This window comes from Haemaphysalis longicornis, unplaced genomic scaffold, assembly GCF_048455015.1.
Source record: "Haemaphysalis longicornis isolate Haplotype H1 unplaced genomic scaffold, Haemaphysalis longicornis Haplotype H1 scaffold_1, whole genome shotgun sequence".
NCBI lineage: Eukaryota > Metazoa > Arthropoda > Arachnida > Ixodida > Ixodidae > Haemaphysalis > Haemaphysalis longicornis.
The window spans coordinates 377903797-377923581 of record NW_027526203.1 but is presented as its reverse complement, the minus strand read 5'-3'; the positions used below and the strand labels follow the sequence as shown (position 1 = coordinate 377923581).

The window sequence follows — 19785 nt, the reverse complement described above, 5'->3', positions numbered from 1 at the left end:
TGGTTTCGTTGAATGCTGGTTGTTTGTTTGTCCTTTCAAACGCGTGAATTTGCCGGCAAGTTTCCTGCTCGCAACAAACTTAAATTCAAAGCACGGATACACTCATCCCGGCGCTTTTTTTTTTTTTTTTGTATTTGGAGCCAACACAGTTGGCGGAAACATAAATTCCGGGTCCTATCGGCTGCGTTATTTTAATACTTCAAAGAAACCAACTGCTCGAAGCTCCTGTTTCGCATGGAGGGAATTCTTTTTCTCCCGCGTTGCGACCCCCACCCTTCAGTTACGCAACGAGGTCTTATTTGCTCGACTGTTGAGTGGGCGCGTTGAATAGGAGGCTTGTACGCTTAGGCACTTGGGATATCAATAGTTCGCGTATCTCGAAACTCGACCTGACCTGAATGAATTTTGGAATTTTTAGTATTTATAGTTCGCGGGTATTCAATGCGTGTAGTAAACGTCGATCTTTTTACACTTCCGGGTACATGTTCTCTGATGCGTCCCATCGGGCTTTCAAAAAACTCAAATTCCAATTGGCGCAAGAATACAAGCACGCAGAAGTGCCGAAAGGTTCCCGAGTTGCGTGCAAGCCGGCGCTCGGTCCTATGTGTGGCGGATCATGTGTAAAAACAACGGAACAAGGCCGCAAGTGGAACAGGAAAGGCAGGCGTGGCTTCCGGAGAGTTCCCTTTGGGGGAGACGTGCGTGCAGGGGCTTGGAAGCTGCAGGAACGCGTGACAGCCGTGCTCCGGCCCAGCGGTGGATTGCCGTCCGCATCGGGGTTCTCTGCGAGCGCAGACTAATTTTGCGAAATGGTGTATGGAGGTTAACGAGCCATGCCGCTGCCCAGCCTGGTGCCCGAAGAACAATGCACGCACAGAAAAGCGCCGACGAGGGGGCCCCGCGGCAGCGCATGCCGAGGGGGGGACCACCTGGGGGCCGCGATCAAGAAGTGCGCTGGCCCCGAAGCGCCCGAGGCCCCTCTCGGCGATGACCCTGGATTGCGCCGATTACGTGTGTCGCGCGGCAACCGGTTGGTAGCAACGGGGCCACTGACGACGCCGCCGAAGATGCGCGCCTGGCTATTCCCGCGCGCCCTTCGCCAGAGCAAAGGGCGCCGCCGATTCATTTCCACGCTGCAGCCATAGGCCACCTCCGCCGCATACCGCGCCGCCGCTGCCGCCGGCCGCACGCGCGTGCCAGCGCGCCGCCGCCGGGATGAACGCGCAAGGGCCGCTGCTGCCACGGTGGCGGCAGTGGTTTCAATTGAAAGCACGTCACGGGGAGTCACTCCCAGATTGCTCATTTCCCCGAAAGCTACAGTTCCCGCACGATATGCGGGAAACGACAACGAAAAGCCCAAACTCCCTCCCCTTTTTTTCATCAAATCCTCTGTTTTGTGGCCCTTTGGGACACCTATCCGATACCCGGCACGGACGACTGTGGGCTTATCGCTACTTTATATAGGTGGCTCCCTTCCACGGCTCGCTCTTAATCGCAGGCCGCAACGTTAGCCCTCGACCCGTGGCCTCCGCATCCGCGGCCGTGCGGCGAGCTTACCGGTTGGAGCCGAAGCACAGGTGTTTATTTTGTATCTTCCGAAAACATGCGAGGCTGGGGGGCGTTCGCGATCGACGTTATCTGGACGAGAGGAAACAACAAGGAATAACAAGGGTAGTGTAGAGGTTCGTCAGCATTGTTTAACCGAGTGAAGGCCTTGCCTCATGAAAACGAAGTGATCAGTAACGGGCCGGAAAAAAGCGCGTTGATGTGTGGGCATACTCCTAGCATCAAGGAGCAGAAAAACGCGCCGTCGTTATTCTTTTCGCTACTCTCGCGCAGCGCCGAACTGCCGAGAGATTCTGCCCACAACGGATTCGAGAGTGAGCCACGGCTGTCGCCACGCGTGTACGTCGTCGATCACTTCACAGGGAAGCGATAGCTTTCATAGTACAGGGGTTTATTACGCGAGCAAACACGATACAAACACTACACTGCACTACGCACCTAGCCCCTGGTATACACCCATCAGCGTGTGCCCAGTCCGCCGGCATTTGCCGGACGCGACGCTTGCTTAGGTAGGGGAAGGGGGATCACATTTCAAGCCTCTGGGCTCGACCGGGCGGCATCGGCGCTCGTCCGCTGACCTTAGGCGGCACCAGCCGTCACAGCACGGACGCGGGCAACCCACCAAAGGGCGTGGAATATGCCCGTAGACTCACCGGACATCCTGGGTAACGCACTGACGCAATCAAGGCATGCGCAAATCAACACGGTGCGTGCCGTGACTCTCGCTTTTGGGCACCAACGGCCAAAAGTGGCCGAAAGGCATTTACGTACCCGTGCGCTTCCGAGGGCGGTCTTTCCGGTGGTCATCGGCGCGCGTCCCGAGTCCCAGTAGGGATATGAGGGAGGCGCACGAGGATCACCCTGGCCCCACCAAGGAGGAGAGCGTCGCTAGCGCCTCCTCGCCCCGAGTAGAGGGGTTTTTGGTGGTTTAGTATTATAAGTGAACCGTAACTAAATATATCCTAGAAAGAATTATACTCAATTCATTTTTACACCGATTTAGGGGACATTCGTTTGAAACCTGTTTCACATTTGGTTGTGCTCAATAAACACCGCAAAAAGATAGAAGCATCTCCACGCGGGTAAGGCAAGCGCGACGATTTTGTCGGATCTCACCTGGGATGACCTATCACGACAACACAAAATCTTGTTTTATCCGAAAGATTGGGCGAGACCTCAGTACAACTTTGTTCGACTTGAAACACTGTTGCCATCATTGCGGAAAAACTGTTCGAAGGACGTATTTCAGATTACTTGCTGCCGGCACCATAAACTGATCACCTCTCGCACAAGTAGTGAAATCGCTCTGCTAGCAAACAACTTGCATTGGAATTACATAGTGGCACAGACTAGCGTGTCCATCAACATCACCGAATGCCTCTATCATTCAAGAGTGACGGCAAGAGCGGAAACTGTGGCTGTAGCCAAACGCGAAACAAGATCTCAGGAGCGACATTCTTGCCTCTGAGCCTGTCCGTCTGCCACTCTTTTAACGAAGCCGACTGCGAGTGGCGCAGAACGGAAACAAACTCTCCGACTGCCTTCAGCCCGGCGGAGCGCCACAGCCGAACGTTGCTACGGTATACTCGGTGAGAGCGCACGTGCACTCGAGCGAAACACGCGGCGCTAAAACGTGACGTTTCCGCCACCGCCCTTCCGACCCTTGGGATTATTCATTCAAAACGGACGGAATTAGTTCCAGCGTTTAGGAGCCGCCGATAAAGGCCGCGGACAGCCCACGTCAACGCCTGGTTGTCCGAGGTCGTGCTTGTGCTGCGCCCGTCCGTCCAGGAGAGGAGGTCGACGGCCCGCTCTTTGCGGCGTGGCCACAGCCCACGACGACCAGGATGCAAAGCCGCCACAGAAGTTGCACCATGCACGACGCACGTCTCTTCTCGCCAGCTCTTGGCACTTATCGGTGACGACGACGGGCTGCGTGCGTCTGCGGCTGAATGTCTCTGCTCTGCTCGAAGTGTCGGCCAGTGAAGATTGCTGTCAGATAGCGGTGCGAGAAAAAGTCCCAGCTGCCCCGTCCGGGAGCAGGGCGAGGGAGGAGACATCGGTGTGTCGTGAACGGGTCGTTAGATGAGCCTGACTTCTCTCCGGAGACGGTGCAGGCTGCTGGAAACCCCCGGGGTGGTCGTTTCAGAGCTCTCGAAAACAATCCGCCAGACGCTCAAGGATAACGGGGCTTGCTTCTCCGGGCTGCGCCGAAGGCAGGACTAATATAATCATGATGTTCGCTGCCTCACAGAGCGCCATTATGCAGAGAAAATGAAGGCCGACAAAAAATCACAAGAGATTCGTGCGAGGGCGTGCACCAGGAAGGCGAAGCAAATATTGGCGTATTCGCGCGTAGCACATATTCGCCGCGATTTATCCCTTCTTTGCCTCGTTTCGGGACCTACAAAGGAAACGTACAAGTGCAGAGATGAGCCCCTGGAAAGAGTGTTTACCAGAGATGGCAAAATTACTTCTAAAAAGTAATTAAATTACATTACTCCGTACTTTCCTAGAATTTTCTAAAATGTAATTAAATTACATTAGAAATTACGGGTGGCCGAAAGTAATGACATTACATTACTATCACTTTTCAAAAGTAATAAAATTACTTTGAAATTACTTTGAAACACATGGAAAGGGAACGAAGAGGCACGAGAAAGCAGGCAGAGCTCTCATCAAAGCGTTGTTTCCTTCGCGTTCGTTGAGTTCCAATGCCCAGAGACTCTTTGGGCACTGGAACTCTACTTGGTCAACATTTTATGCCGTAAGAGAATCATACAGCTAGCTATATCGTAGTCAAAAGTAATTGGGAAAGTAATGAGTAATTTTCATGAAATTACTGGCCTGAAGCAATTTATAACATTACTAAGTTACCAACACTCAAAAGTAATTCATTACATTACTCATTACAGCAGAAAATAATTTCATTACTGTAATTTAGTGCCAAGTCTGGTGTTTACGCACTATATCATAATTTCCGCTCAGCAGTTTCTCATACCTTTCTTTTTTCTGGACTTTTCTTTTTCTTTTCTTTTGACTTTTCTTTTTAGACTTTTCTTTTCCCCCTTTTTTTTTCCGGAGTAATCTATGACGCAAATTTTTAAACAACATACTGAAGGTCATGTGCGGCCTCTGATGCCAGAACAGCGTCGTTGGAGAATGCCCTGCACCGAGCAGAAATTTACTCGCCCGCGCGTATACGAACCGCACGATCCATCGACGTTGTCGTCGCCGTCATTGCTAAAAGTGATCCTGATCTTCACCCCGCTCCTCATGTTAGTCAGAAAGGGGCGGGGGGGGGGGGGGGGGTGGACGAGGAGTCGGAACCACATCCCAATGTTCGTGATCCCTCCCTCATGTCTGTACCAGCCGGGATGAGAGCGCAATCCCTATCCCCAAAGCGAGGGCCTGTCAGTGGCCCCTCTTGTCACTGAGAGTCGCATTGTGGAGAGAGAGGAAAGTGTGCGTGCGTGTGTGTGTGTGTGTGTGTGTGTGTGTGTGTGTGTGTGTGTGTGTGTGTGTGTGTGTGTGTGTGTGTGTGTGTGTGGGGAGGGGGGGTTATATATACATCCATCACTTCTCACCGTGCACGATGTTGTTCTTACAAATTTTAGATGCGAAGCATCTCATGCTCGGGGCTGTGTCCCTCCCTCCCTTGTTGTTGTCCGCCGTCCGCACTCTACTGCGTCTCTTCAGCCCCGTCAGCGTTTGGCTTGACGTCAGCGCAGTCCACTATAAATAAAAGAAATAGTTAGGTGGCGCCCGGTTTCGAACCCACGACTCTCTGGCCGCAACGGGAGGTACGTGGCGCTCTTCCCACTGCGCTACAAACCGAGACGGGAGCATGTGCTACGAACGCGCCTTATGTCCTTCACTCATTCAAACTACGTCAAGAAGCTACTGATACAACGAAGGCATGCGAAGCTGAACGTCAATGGAAACGACGAACTGAAAACTTTAGAGGAGGATGTTGAATTTCCTGCGGGAAAGCTGAGGCAGGAAGCGCCACGCGCCTTGCAGCTCAACCAGAGAAGAGGACGAAGAGGGCGGGCAGCGGGGTAGGAGCGTGAACACGCAATAAAAAAAGGCGAGAATCAGGAGGTGTTCGATCAGGTAACGCGGGTGTCGGTATCTTCGTTGTCTCTACATTTCTCTGTCTCCACATGGGGTTCACACTACGTTCCCATTCGTGCTCCGATAAATGAAACAACATAACGGCAACACAAAGGAACCTACACGGAACCCCCATGATGCATGGCATCCTCCTCATGGTTCCCCACGGGAAGATGGTGTAATTTTTTCGAGGGAGGGAATGAACCTCAGCTGATTGTTATTTTTGGAAGTGAGGCTGTCTTGGTCTCACTGATGGCGGTGTCGTAACGAAAACGCACTGCAGGAGAGCCAACTTTACGCAATGGGAGGACACGTGATGATGATGTTGACTATGATGAAGCAAGAAAAAAAACGCTTCCCTTGGTCACAATCGAGCCTTGCTCCCTCGATCGCGCTGTGAAGCCGACTTTGGCTTTGGACTTTGGCAGTTTGGATTTTGGACGACGACGACGCCGGAAGGGGGGGGGGGGGTTGTGAGGGATTCGTTTGCTGTGCTCTGAGTTTGTACTTTGACTCGCAGGCAGTTTGCACTATGATCGTTGACGTTTGCACTTTGATTGCAGCGGCTTTGCCTTTGGCACTTCGCCATTTGATTTTCGCACCCAAGAGCACTTCGCGTTTCAACCATGGATCGTCGTCGTTAGACGAAGGGGCTTCTGATTTGTTTCTTTCATTGCCGCCTTTATACCATAATTGTTGGTTAATTCCTGGAGAAACGCTTTCTATGTTCAGAAACGCGCACGCTACTGCGAGTATTCCGGTATGGAGAGAGTTTCTTCATTTCGGTTTTCGAAGCGCGGCAAGCTGTTTCCTCGGCTGCGCGATTTCATGTCAGCCGAAGTGCGGGACGCTGGGGCTTAGCGTGCGCCGAGGACGTCCTTTTGTGGCTATCGCCGAGTGGACGAAGTGGGGGCTTGGCGGCGGCAGCGGCCAAGTCGGCGAGCAATCGCGGTCCTACCCCCAATCAGCTCAACGTCGCGGCAACCTAAACACGTCCGGCGGCGACTCAAGGTCCCGGGCGCAATCGCTGCCAAGTGGCGCTTTGCCGCAGTCCTCTGCGGGGCGGAGGGGGGAGGGGCGAGCACCCCGGACCGCGGCAGGAAGAGCTCGACCAGGGAGGAATGCTCGAAGCAAAACAAACTCGGGAGGCCCCGCTGGGAATAACGGGGCTTTCTGCCAGTGCGCGGTCCAGCGATAGATTGAGTGGGGTAAGTGGCCTTGGCATTTACGGTCGGTCGCAGAGGGCGTGGTCAGCAGCTCGTAGTTAAGGTCCTTACTCGTAGTGTCCTTGCGTAACCGACGCCGGTTACGCGCACCACGAATGTAAACAAGCACGCCGGGGCCAAAGCGCGCATCGCAACACTACGACACTCCTGGCCATGACGAGCCGCCCGTGGATCGCGTGCTATTTGCATCGCGCCGATGACGCCCCGCCGCGGAAGGTCGCTATACCATTAGCCACCTGGCACGTTCTGAAGGCTTGTGCGCGTTGTTGCAGCCGCCTCCTACACGTCGACAAGGCACTGAGTACGCGCAAGGTAGGCAGTCCACGAGGTGTGCCAGACCGCGGCTGGTGATGTATAATTGTATATGCCCCGTAATGTACATAATCGGTTGTAACCGAACAAGTGAGGGCAGAAAAAAAAAAAAAAAAGACCAACGCGTTATGTGTCACAACACAGTTCCCATGAAATTTTTTGAAAGCCATTTGGTTCTCCCCTACTATCGTTATTGCGTGCGATAAACGGTTACATTTTCGCGCTGCGTAGCCAACGGGGAGCGCTTAGTAGCGGCCTTTGCTACGCGGGCGAGTCTGTCTGCAGGTCGTTCGGCACCTACCTGAACAGGCTGTTTCAACGTTACCTAAGCAAATCTAAACCCAACCTTACCTGAGCTAAACCCAATCTAATAGTAATCTATACCTAACCTAACCTAACCTAATCTGACCGAGTTAACAAGGTTTTTCTCAATTTTGTTTATCTCAAGACAGCGCGATGCGACGGAACCTGTACGGCGCTCCAAGTTGCGCTCACACCCACAGATGGGGGTTGACAAATGAGGACGACAGATGGCCGTCAGAAGTTTAATGGCCCCTCGCAAGCAGTTCACGGCCGCCCGCGTCTCCCTAACGTCAGGTCATTGCGTGAGGTGCCGACGTTTGCCGCCGTCGACCACCGAGGAGTTCCGTCTTCCAGAAGGGCCGTGATGAGCGTGTCAAGTGACCGCAGTCACTTCGGCACCCATTCACCCATACCTCGATGCGCACATACCCACTTTCAAGGCGCTATTTTTCTTCATGTGAAGCTGTTTCAGAGCGTTCGTGTTCGTGGAGAAGCGGTAACCAGCATCTCGATGGCATGCTTGGTCTTGGTCGATGGCGCCAAGCCCACCCGAGGCGCAAAAAGTCGCCTCGCTCACGCTGGCCCAGCGTGGCGTAAACCAAGACGGGCGAACTCTCGAGAGCAGCCTCTTCTTTGCACCAATTTTCGTTCTTTTCGCTTCGTTTCCGGAGTATTCACCACCTTCCCTCGAGAGCGCCGCTTCAGATCTCCAGCCTCGCGCGCCTCTGGGTTCCCGGTTTTTCGATCGCCACTTGTACATTTGGCTCTCAGGCGTGGTCCAAAAGTGTTGACGCTCTTCCCGAGCAGTATAGGCAGCGTAAAACTGCTGCATCGAACACCCGGCTGACCATTTGGGCCTGCAGAAGCCACGCTCGAGATCGCGTGGCCTTTTAATGGCTGTCGGAAAGAGGCAAAAAAAGTGGGGCCGCAGCGAGCACAAAAAAGTGCAGATGGACGGAGATAGTACGGGAGGCAAGAGGTAAACAACAGCGCAACGCCAGGAGGGACCGGACGCTCTGTCCGGGAAAGGCAAAAAAAGAAGGATCGGTCGACGCATTCAGTGTGGTCTCCCATTATGCGGGCCCAACGAAGCGGCCCCCGCGTGCGTCCTGCCTCACGCCGTGAGCCACCCCTTCCGGGTGCAGTCGTCGCCTCCGTCGGGGATACAAAGTACTGCAGCGCGCGCGGTACTACAGCCTGCTTCGACCCTGTGCAGGTCTCGACCGGCTCTGACGCTATCCCCTTCGCCGCTTTCGTTTAGTTGCTTTTATTAGACGCAGAATTATCTATAGTGCCTTTCTTCGCTTCTCCTACCCAGAGCATATAAAAGAAACATCCTAACTTGAAGTTGAGAAAATAGGGCATAGACGAGAAGAAAATACATTGGCCACCGAAGAGAAAAAATCAGGGTTAACTCCTGCTGACAGGGGATGTGTGCAAATTGCCGCGCACGCACGCACGCATTATCTATCTCTCTTCTGTGATGAGTAGGAGAAACGGTGCACCCACGTTAGTGAGGAGCAGTGAATACCGTTGTTATGTGTGAGAACCCAGTCGTCAGGATGGTGGTGGTTACCATGGGAACAACGCAACGTTTGAACGGGCAAATTCCTGCTTGGAGCCGGCCAGGCGTGCATCGTGATCTGTGATAAAAAGGCACCCACTCCATGCGCAACGCGTGACTCCAGACGAGGTGCAAACATAACAAATAGGGCGAGCGCAATAACGTCTCCAACGCATCCAGTTGCTGCTGCGAAGAAAGTGAGCAACACCAGCGAGGCAGCAGTTTAAAAAGCTATACAATTTAAAGAAAAAATGCTTTAGGGCAACAGCCGGGCTTCCAGTGCTACTGCCTCATGTCCTTTGGCAGTGCTCTCTCCAAAACCGCGCAGGAAGCGCGAGACGTGCGTCGGCACTCCAACGACAATCGCGTGGTCGGCGCCTGTGCGTAAGTCCGGAGAAAATTGGCACGTGCGAGAGCAACGCTATAGCGAAGGCCACGCATCGTCGTTTCTCTCGCCCGGGTGGGCGGCAGCGGTGTACGCACGTGCAGCGCGCGAAAGGACGGCGCCTGTTGTCTCCGCCTCTGCGCTTCCCGTTTTCTGGCGGCCTCGATTGTCGAAATCGAATTCACGGGACATTGCCCCGCGCCCCGCTGCAGGTAGCAGTGACGCTGTAAAGGCGGTGGTCGCGCCAGGAGCGAATTCAGCGACTGCACCCTACGTCGAAGCACGTGCGGCGGACGATTGTCTGAGTAAACGTTCGTTAAACGAGCGTTAGATGCCGATGCTGGGGTTCCCGCCCGGTGGAGGGCTATACCTGGTCCGGGATGCTCTGGCTTCGTCTGGCTGTGCGGGCCGGGCCCTCTTTGACAGGTTTTGCTGGGTCTCATGCTGGTCATCTGATGCGTCAGCTGCTCGTAGGAAGGGGCGGGATCCGGAGGGAGGGCCGGGGTTTGTTGGTACTCTCAAGGGTGCCGCCGAAAGGGCAGAAATGACATGGCGCAGGATGGAGGGCTGGCTACATGGCGTGGAGTAGTGTTCTGGGGGGAGGCACGAAGGATAGAAGTCACTTTTAAAGCTTTGTACGTTCCGCATGCGCAGTAAAATGCCTAAATTTCATACCAGATCGCGCCAAGGTCATTTCGCCGCGCGCGGCCTTTTAAACTCGCAGGTTTGGTGGTGCACTTTCTTTATGGTTATCTTATTTTTCTCCCTCGAGAATTAGTCTATTTGAATCGGATGAACGTTATGTGGTTCCTGGAGCACAGATGGATTAATCACGCTGAAATGGGCATTTGTCAGCACTCGCTAGCGCCGATCACCCTGTGTACGAAGTACGTATACACAAGAAATAAATGTGCAGGGACACAGTTCGAGAAAAAGTTGTGCCGCCGAACCGCAGTTCCTCGTCTAAGCGGGATCCCGATAAGCCACGTTTACATCTCGCAAGCGTGGTGACAGGCGCGGAAGTATCAGTAGTAATTTACACTTCGCCAAATCAGAATGCAGCTAACTTGTGCCTGATCAAGCGGTCAAAATCATACATTCATCGTTCAGATGTGTTGAGATGGACGAGACCGCCCACGGATCACCCAGATAGATAAACAGTGAAATGCGTGACGACCGTATGTCTTCGTAAGGGACGAATGATGGACGTCAAATAAACACCGTTTTCTGTGTGAGAACCGGTTAGGGTAGAGGATTTGAAATTTAATGCACCCTCTTGGTGGCCATGCCAGTCAGGCCTGGTAGCTCGCATTCGCTAGGCGGGCACTTGTGCACTTCTGGGTCGACCTCGCACATCCGCTCAGAATGACGGAAGTAATGGCGGCACTCTGGAGCGCCGGTCCACTCGCGTTTCCCAGCCATGCAAGGCGACTTTGTGAACGCACTCGCGTTTGACTTGGCACGCGACAGTCTATTGTCTTGGATAACCACGCCACCGGTCGAGGACAATTTGTCTGGAGGCATCCTCCTCCGAACGTATACGCCCGGTCGTTTATTTGCGCTTGGCTAACGGAGGGACGATAGAGGGCATATCTCGTAACTAATTGCGACATCACATGCGCGCTTCCCGTACGATGGACTCATAGACAACAAGGTACATCACGCTGCACTCAGTACACGGTGGCGTGTTATGCGTATTCTCTATGAAAACCAGGGAGACTTTCGGGTTTTATCCCTACACGAACATGTTTTTAAAAGTCTTGAGCATTTCTGAACTTCTTAGAGCAAACCCTGATGTCCGTCTGTAACGCTGAATGTGCGACACCTTCGCCGCATGTGGAAACGCTTATACCAGAATACACTGGGGCCTCGGCCTACCTGTGATAACAGACTCCTTATTATGCCCCTGAAAACAATGTCTTCCCAGCAACGGATTTGTTTATAGCAGTAAATCAGACTTTGGGGGGCTGTGTGAATAGCACGTCACAGGGGTACATGTGGTCTTACAAAGGGTTTTAATAAAATGCCATAGGTACTTTCGTATCAGATCACTTATATTGCCCCTAGAAATGTGCCTTTCTGCCGATGCATTGGAATACTGTGGTAAAGCCGCCCTTAAAGAGGCAGGCTGTATAGCACAACGGTTGATGCATTTATCCAACGAATCCGCCTTGGGTGTTTCTGTATTGTTTTCTAATTTTAAAGCGAAACTGTAAGACGTACCGTGCCGTCCTCGGAGAATTATTCTGAGTGCACAGCCTTGCGTCAACAGGTGTCGATACGGGCCACGCTTCCTCCGTCGTAACGTAGGCGCCTTCTCAAAAAATTTAAGTATGATCTTCACCGGAAGCATTTCGTGGTTAATTTCAGTCGGGGAAATATCAGCGGAGTGAAAATCTACGCGAATAGTTTCGTCCTCTCCGCCCCTCAAATAAAAAGTGTCGTATGTCGAAGGCACACGCAACGCGACGGCTTGTCTAGGCAAGACAAGACGGCTGCCCCGTTACCTTTTACCGCCGCGCGACAACCAATACTCGTTCTCAGCTTGGTCACAGCTGGAGCGCGGCGAGTGGTTGCGCGCCCCGCGCGCACTTTCTCTTCTCGTCAGGCGCGCGCTGCATACCAAGCGTGCGTACGGGCGCGCGTGCGCGCTCTATATTAATACGGGGCCGTCATTAACGGCGCACTCGTTCGGTTGCGCGCTCGCCGGCGGCCGTGCGTAGGCTCGCCGCTGCAGCGCGGCGCACGAGACCCAGGGGCGACAGATGGCGCCGAGTCACAGCTGCGTGGGACAGGCCGGCCACCTAGCTCGCCGAGCGGAGGCGACACGTAGGATGCGCCGCCGACGAGGGCGTCGCCGCTAAGGGCGATGCGTGGTCTGCCCGTCCGATCGCCTCGCTACTCAGCCTAACCTTACCTGGGGATGGCCAAAGGTGGGGCTTCGTCCGTCGCCTCTTGAGGCTGCCCCGTTCCGATTGTAAGCCTGACGTCCGCTGCGGCTTATTCGTGGCGCTGCAGCGCTGCACGAAGTGGCTGCTGCGAAGCAAGGCCATGGCGGCCGCTTTAAGGGCAGAATACACGGAGCGAATATGCGACGAAAAGGCGACGAACAACGCCCGGCGACGCCAGCCCGACGCGCGGCCCGAGTACACGGCGCCAAGAGCGCGTTGAAGAACCCTGGGTGGCGTAATAACCCCAACCCGCCCACTTGCGCCAGTGGCGTTCTTGCAACGTTTACTGCAAGGCTTCTCACGAGTCGTGTTCTTGAGACAAATTTCGTTAAAAAAAGAAAGATGCAGGGTCTTTCTGCGAGGTGAACCCATATTTCGCGTGAGCGTGCCTTTTCGCATGCCGTCGCTGCTTATATCCAATTATTGCCTCATTGTTTCTCTGACTGCTTTTCCCCCATTATTTATCTCATTTTTTAGCCCGCTAAACTAAGGCAACACAAGTACGTGGTTTGCCGTCGCTGTAGCTTCAGGGTTATGTCATGTGCGCTTGAAAAGCGCACAAAATTTGGGGAAAATATTCTGGTTTACACGAGATATGTTCTCTCATTTGGACGAGGAAATGCCTTTTCTTATACCTTTTCGCGCCATCGTATAAAGAAATATTCGTACCGTTTCCCGCACTCCCGCGCAAGGGCAATTAACATAGTTCAGGCTGCGTATAGCTCCTCAACTTTGATTTAAAGTAATATAACGCACTTCCTTCGCATGCATGATTTGATCACCCCGTCGAATAAAAGATTGTGCACCTTGTAACAACAACATAAAAAAATCGGGGAAGCTTTCACTCAGGCGCAAGACTTGAATGGCGAACGGACACGCAGTTAAGTTTCATCGTTTATTCCACAGTGCTAGTCGTCGTCGTCGTCGTATGCGTCGAAGCTTCGTCATCGTCTTCGCGAGTGGTGGGTGCAAAGTCACTACGCAGACGCTGCCACGCGAATAAGGGCTCTTCTACGATACTGAGCGCATACGCACGACGGCACGAATATTGCCTCTTATACGAACCAACCAAGAGGCGCACGCTATGACGTGGTTATCGTTCGAGCCGGTGTTGCGACCATTACGGCGCGGCTCTTTCTACGAACGAACCGAGGAGCTTACGCGCGATAGCGTTCCTCTCGGCTAGTTTTCTGCAATACCGAACTCACGGCCAGTAACAACAGTAACAACGACAAAATTAACGCGCCGTGTCGGGATTTGATTCCGCACTATTGGAAAAGCGCGCACCTACCCGCTCAGTCATGATGTATATACCGCTGGACATCATTAGCGAGTTTTAGCTGACCGTTTTTCACAGTCCGCTCCGCTCCGATAGCAAGCGGGAGCGCCATTGCGCATGTGTGGCGCTCTTGGCGGCGAACGGCATTCCGGTTGCGCCGAGCGGACCGCCGGTACCGGACCGGACTATCGAAAACGGTCAGCTAAAATTCTCTATTAGTTTGCAGCATTCCTCGCTGCTGGTCTGACCGCTTCTTGACTCACGTTTGTGCTGTACACCGTTCCCCATTACAATCCACATTGAGTCCCCCATAGAGTCCACGGTTAGCTGATTATCATTCGCGGTGGGCTGCGCCTTTACTCGCACTAGACCGCATGCAAGCTCTGCCATATTTTTCGAGCGTGCGGGCTGGAAGTGAGCAACGCTGCAGCAATTCTTTGTACGTTCTGAGCCAGTTACGTGAACAAAAACGGAGTTTATTTCAATTTTCTTTTCGTTAAAAAGGGGCGCGAACCGTATGTGAATGGTTTTCCACAAGAACTGTTAAAAATTATTGTAGTGATGATTGACGTTGTAATTTGGGCAACGTAGCAGAATTTAAATTTTCAAATATCGGACGTTTTGGGCGTCGCAAAGCTGCACGTGGAATATGAGGCGCGCCGCAGTGGAGGGCGATACGGAATAATGTAGACCACACTGAGGCTAATCTTTAGCGTGCGAGGAAATCCCTAGACACCACGCGTTTTCGTTTTTCACCTACACCTGAAAAATGGCCGCGGCCTGTATCGAACCCGCGTCCTCGTGCTCGGCAGCACCACGCCTTGGCCACTGAGCCACAGCAGCGGGTAAACACCGAACTGACCAGAGTACGTTGTAGCACAACTTCTGTTGCATCCACGTTTAAAAAAAGAAAAGCAGCCTCGGAACGCGATGGCGTTATCGGGCCCGTTCGCATTGCCTTATCATTCGCTTGTCATGCCCTTGAGCCACACAATGACGTAATTGCCATGATACAATACCACCCCTTGATTCGTACGGAACTCGCAAGCGGTGAAAACTTTCCGCTCCTGCACGCACGCCATCTGTTGGGGCCATAGAGATAATGTTGGGGCAGCGCCTTTCGATCCCGGGGGTTTCGGTGGGCGCCGCGAGGTAGCGCTACTGATTTATCGCCCACGCCGATTTTTCGCTCATGGTCAACGCCACCGCCGACGCCGGCTATTCTACGACACGGGACTCTTGACGCTACGCCTTAATATCGCCTCTGAGAGAGAGAGAGAGAATAAACTGCGGCGGAAACATTTTGGCGAGCCTTGTCAAAGAAGGCGATACGGCACCAGGAGCTGCGCCAAGTTCGATCACGGTTGCTCGGCGAATGCGCTTGTTTCGGTACTTCGCCGCACCCCGCCCCATTACCGGAACAAGTGTGCAGCGTCAATCGACTTTTCCACGATCCTTTGGCCCCGCACCGAGTACAATCGTGTCTCGCTGTTGTTTCGTAACAGAGCTCGTTCATTGACGTGCTGGCGAGAGGCGCGAACATCGGAAGTTGAATTCCGCCGCACGCGCACGTGGTGCCTCGTTTGTACACTCGCTGTGCGGCGCCGAAAGCCATTGTGGCGTGACATATAGATCCGAAGAAAAGTGAACGCGCTCCGTTCGAACGACCACCACCTTCACTCGGGACAACGCGAAGCAATTGTTCTCGGCGCGCTGCGGTGCAGCCCATCGGACGTCGAGGGCGTCGGTTATGGCGACCTGAGAGTGCGCGGGCCGTAGACGGCGCTCGTGCCGCAACACTTTCCTCCTCTTCGAGGGCCTGCTTGTTTCCTCCGCGGCACCAGTGACCCCGAATTCGCTAATGATAATGACACGTTGAATGCAAATCTTTCTTCGTGGGGCTCCGTCTAAAGGTTCGCGCGTTCGAACTCCTTGTAGCTTTGACATATCCACCGAAAGCACATAACGTGCTCTTATCGACGAGGGAAACATGCATGCGGACACATGCATACTGTCTTTGTCGGGAGAGTGCAGGCAAGGCACCCTCGACTGAACAAGAAAGGAAACACCCGTTAAAAACGCATTAGTGGCGTGTTCGACGGTCGTGCAAAACAGCACCGGATGGCGCAGAATTATTTTGTTTAGCTATTTCGCTTCAAATGCGCAGATTTTATTTTACAGTTTCGCCAGTGGTTTCGGTAAAGCGGCCAATTCCACTCGCGAATGGGCGCGCTCACTCTGCATCCCACTATCGGCGCTATACGAGGTCACTACGCCCCATCGCTCGCAAGGTTACTCAGCGGAACATTCCACAGTTTACTTCTCGCCTGTGCACTCTCGACCCCGATCTGCAGTGACTCCCACCTGCTCAGACGTCGCCAGTCGCGTGTGGTCAGGGGTTGCCTCCACTAATGCGCATTCTTCCACCATTGGCCCTGTGGTGACATGTGCGCCACCGATGAGATAATTTGCCGCTTTTTGTGCCGTTTCTCCCGGTCCACAATGCCAAATCAAGAACGCTGTACCGTAATCCGTAAACCGCTCGTTCATAGCACGTACTAACTTGAGACGCATGCATTGCTTACATCGCAGTCCTTAATGTCTACGAGAGCCTGTACTTCGCTGTTTCAAGCACTCAGACTTGTATGAACCTTTGTGGCGACATTGCTAGTGTGCTGTGTCCTTCGTTCACGCATTGTGACGTTCCGCGTGTTCCTTTTTGTGTGGTATTTGCACCCTTTCTCACCATTTAAACCACATTTTCCCCACTTCCCCGTGCTGGGCATAGCCGGTACGCCCCACCTTTCCTGTGCCTGCTCCCTCCCTCCCTCTCTCCTAGTTCCCTCCTTTGCTTGCTTGCGTCCTTCCTTCCTACAGCGAGCGCCGTGCTCTTCCCCGTAGCACGTGACGTGGAAAGCCCCTGAACGAATGAAATAAATCGAGGGCGATACACTGTGCAACAACGGGACCATGCAGAGAAATAATTCGGAGCTCTTCTCAAACCCGCTTCGATTTGACTGCTCATGAACCAACAGTTGGCCAGCGCGCCCCAACGCCAAACTTGGCTTTCATGCCCGTTAGGTTATGCGTGAACTTGTAACACTTTTCCGATCTATCAGCGTCCTTTCTCTCCCTCCCCCCGCCATTCTTCTCGTTACCCTTTTATGATCAAATCGACAGCGGCGAGCACCGTACCGAGCAGCTAGCGTACAGTTGGTGGCCGCCGTTGTTGCTCGGTCCGCAAGGCGGACGTGGTCAAAGGTCATCGACTGGATCGTGCCAGGTCCGTGTGGGGGAGAGCTAAGCGACGAGCCAGCTTGTGAGCTCACGTTTGAGACAATAGCCGCTCCGGAGACGATCAAGCGGCGCTGCCGCGGTGATGGTGCCGGGGCGCCGAGGAAAAAAAAGAGCCGGCGTGTGCGCTGAGCGTTTCCGCTTTGAAGGTCGCCGTTTCTGGGTCACCGCAACGTGGACGAGGGGCAAAGCGGAGCCGGAATGCTTCCTCCCTCCTCGATTGTAAACATACGCTGCTGTACTTGCTGTTGCCATTGTCGAATACCTAGATTCGAGAAAAAGGAAGGCTGCCTCGCAGGGAACTCGGTGCACTCATTCGGGGAGATCTTCGCTGGAAAAAAAAAAAAATTCAGTAATGCTGGAGTTCAGTGAGCCGAGGGCAGAAATCGATGCATACACATTGTGAATAACTAAAAAAAGGATGCCTCCTTCTACTGTGTCGAAGATTACTCTATAACAAGCGTTGCGCACCAGAGCTTTATCAAGCATATGGTTTACGCAAGCATAGAAAGCATTTTTGATACTTTCGCTTCAACAACGTAAACACTGCACTTTTGCCAAATATAAAGATCACCTTTAAAGCCCCTAGTAGTCGGTACTTTCACACATGCTTGCCGGCCGTCGTGAGTGTAGGTTTTGGCCGGCCCAGCAAGTGAGTTTGCTTCCGGCAACAACTTAACTCAACTTCAGCTCTTGCCGTATACCTCAGGGGCAATCAGCTTTTTTTAGCTCTGAAAAGCCATCGGTGTCCGATGTTACGACACAGTTAGTCCCGAAGTTGTGCTTGAAAGCGTGGTGTGTGTACGTGCGTGTGTGCACGTGCGCAAAAATTCTTGGGGCGTGACCCGTCCACGGCTGCACATTTTCGGATTCTCGAACCAGTGCCTGCAAAAAACCCCGTCAACAGCAGCGTTCGGCGGCAAATTCTCACGATTTGGGCATATCTTGTCATAGAAAAAAACAAAATGACGGTTTTTTTAAAGGCAGAGGCTATTTTGCCGGCAGCCGGCAGATTAGCCTGGGAGAAAAGTTACCTGCAGTTCCTTCCCATTGGCTGGCCCAGATCACGTGACTTTTTTCCCAGGCTAATCTGCCGGCTGCCGGCAACATAGCCACTGCCTTTTTTTAAAGCTCCGCAAGTGTACAAGGCGAAATTCCGTACATTTTGCAGAAGCGCAACGAAGTCATGCTGAAGTGAGTGGGCAGGCGAAAGCCCGAGAAATTTCTGTGGCAGCATGAGTCTTGCACATTAGGACAAGACAGTCCAAAAAGCACGTGACTGAGGCCAGCTTGCCAGCGATAAAACGTTCCTCCCCACTGGTTTTAAAACGGATCTCTTAGGACCACGAGGAGTCCGTGACAGCATTACAGGTCGTCCACAAAGCCTCCCGCAAAACGCCGGCCTCCTTTTTCTGGCTAAACCTTGGCGACGATGCCGCAGATTAACCTTGCCGCGTGGCATGCACACACCGCCTTTTGACAGAGAGCATACAGTTAGGCCTGTATCATTTGCACAACACCAAAGCTGTGCGGGAAAGGCAGACACAGAGAAGGCACGCATGCCATGGCGCAATTCAGCCGCAGTAGCAAACTGTTTTTGCAGGACATCTCTAGTAATCAGCATCCCCTCCCCCATTACCGTGGCGTGCCTCTTCGCTCGCGGAAGACAAAAAAAAAGAAAGGCCCCCCAACACTTCTTGGTTGTGAGCCAGTGCTTTTTTGTTTATTTTGCAGCTTAGATGCATGACCGGCCAACTCAGAGCCACAAGGCCACTCGCCCAAGAACACTCCTTCATACGGTTCTCATATGAACAAGAAGGTTACAGTTTTCTTGCGCCTTGTTGGTCTCAATCTAACGTTTCTTCTTTAGAGAGATCAGGTAATTTTCACGTATTATTGTTAAGAAAGTCCACTCTACAAACAAAGAATCAGGCATTGGTGCTCGTGCTATTCGAAAGATTATGAGAGCTTTTACTGAAAATGGTCGTCTTTTTCGTTTCTTTTTTTTTTTTTTTTTTTTGAGGGGGGCCGGGTGAAATTCATGTACTCCATGTATCTGCGATCAGTACGGTGGCTTCATCTATTTGATAAAGCTCGCAGACTCCGAAGTTTGTAAAAAGGGCGGGAAACGGTTTCTTTCAGACGAGCCTGTTCGTGCCTCTGGCAGCTTCACAGCGGGGACAGAGACGCGTGCAGCGGCGGGGTGACCCGCCGTAGCACAGAGACGGAAACGGTTCCCAACTCTCACGTTCCCATTGAGAATCCGGTTCTGCGTGCAGCGTGGCGCTTTCCTGTTTCGTCGGCCTTTTCTGATGGGCATCTCCGAAAGCACGTGCCCCTTCGGCAGGCGAAGAGCTCGCGGGAACGATAACGGATAAACTTGGAGGTCACAAAATGGCTCCAAGTAAGAGCAGCATTCGTCACGCGCAAACTACCCACGAATTTCAGCCTAACGTCATTTACTCTCCCCCTCTGCCCACCTCTTCATTCTTTGTGCGCTGATTCCATGATTTATCAAGTGTCGAACCTCTGCGAACCCACTATAATGTCACTACGTATAATGCGCCTGTTTTTTTTTTTTTTTTTTCCGGCATATCCAGGCCCTGACGGGGGAGGGGATGAGTAGTACCTTTTTTTTTTACTTTTGCTTACTATACCGGAGCATTTTTTGTATACCCTGAGACTAGGCATGGCCCCATCAGGTATGGTGGGAAAAGCTGCCGTAGATTCAGGGGTGCACCTGTCTGAGACGCCTCTCTTCCTGACACTTGTCTTTATTCTTTGGGCCC

General features: G+C 52.9%; 1 protein-coding gene across 1 annotated transcript in view; it reads left to right on the top strand.

Moving 5' to 3' along the window:
- LOC144155143 (MARVEL domain-containing protein 1-like) overlaps positions 1–19785 on the top strand; it is a 79340-nt gene that overhangs the window by 10838 nt on the left and 48717 nt on the right. The window lies entirely within an intron of this gene.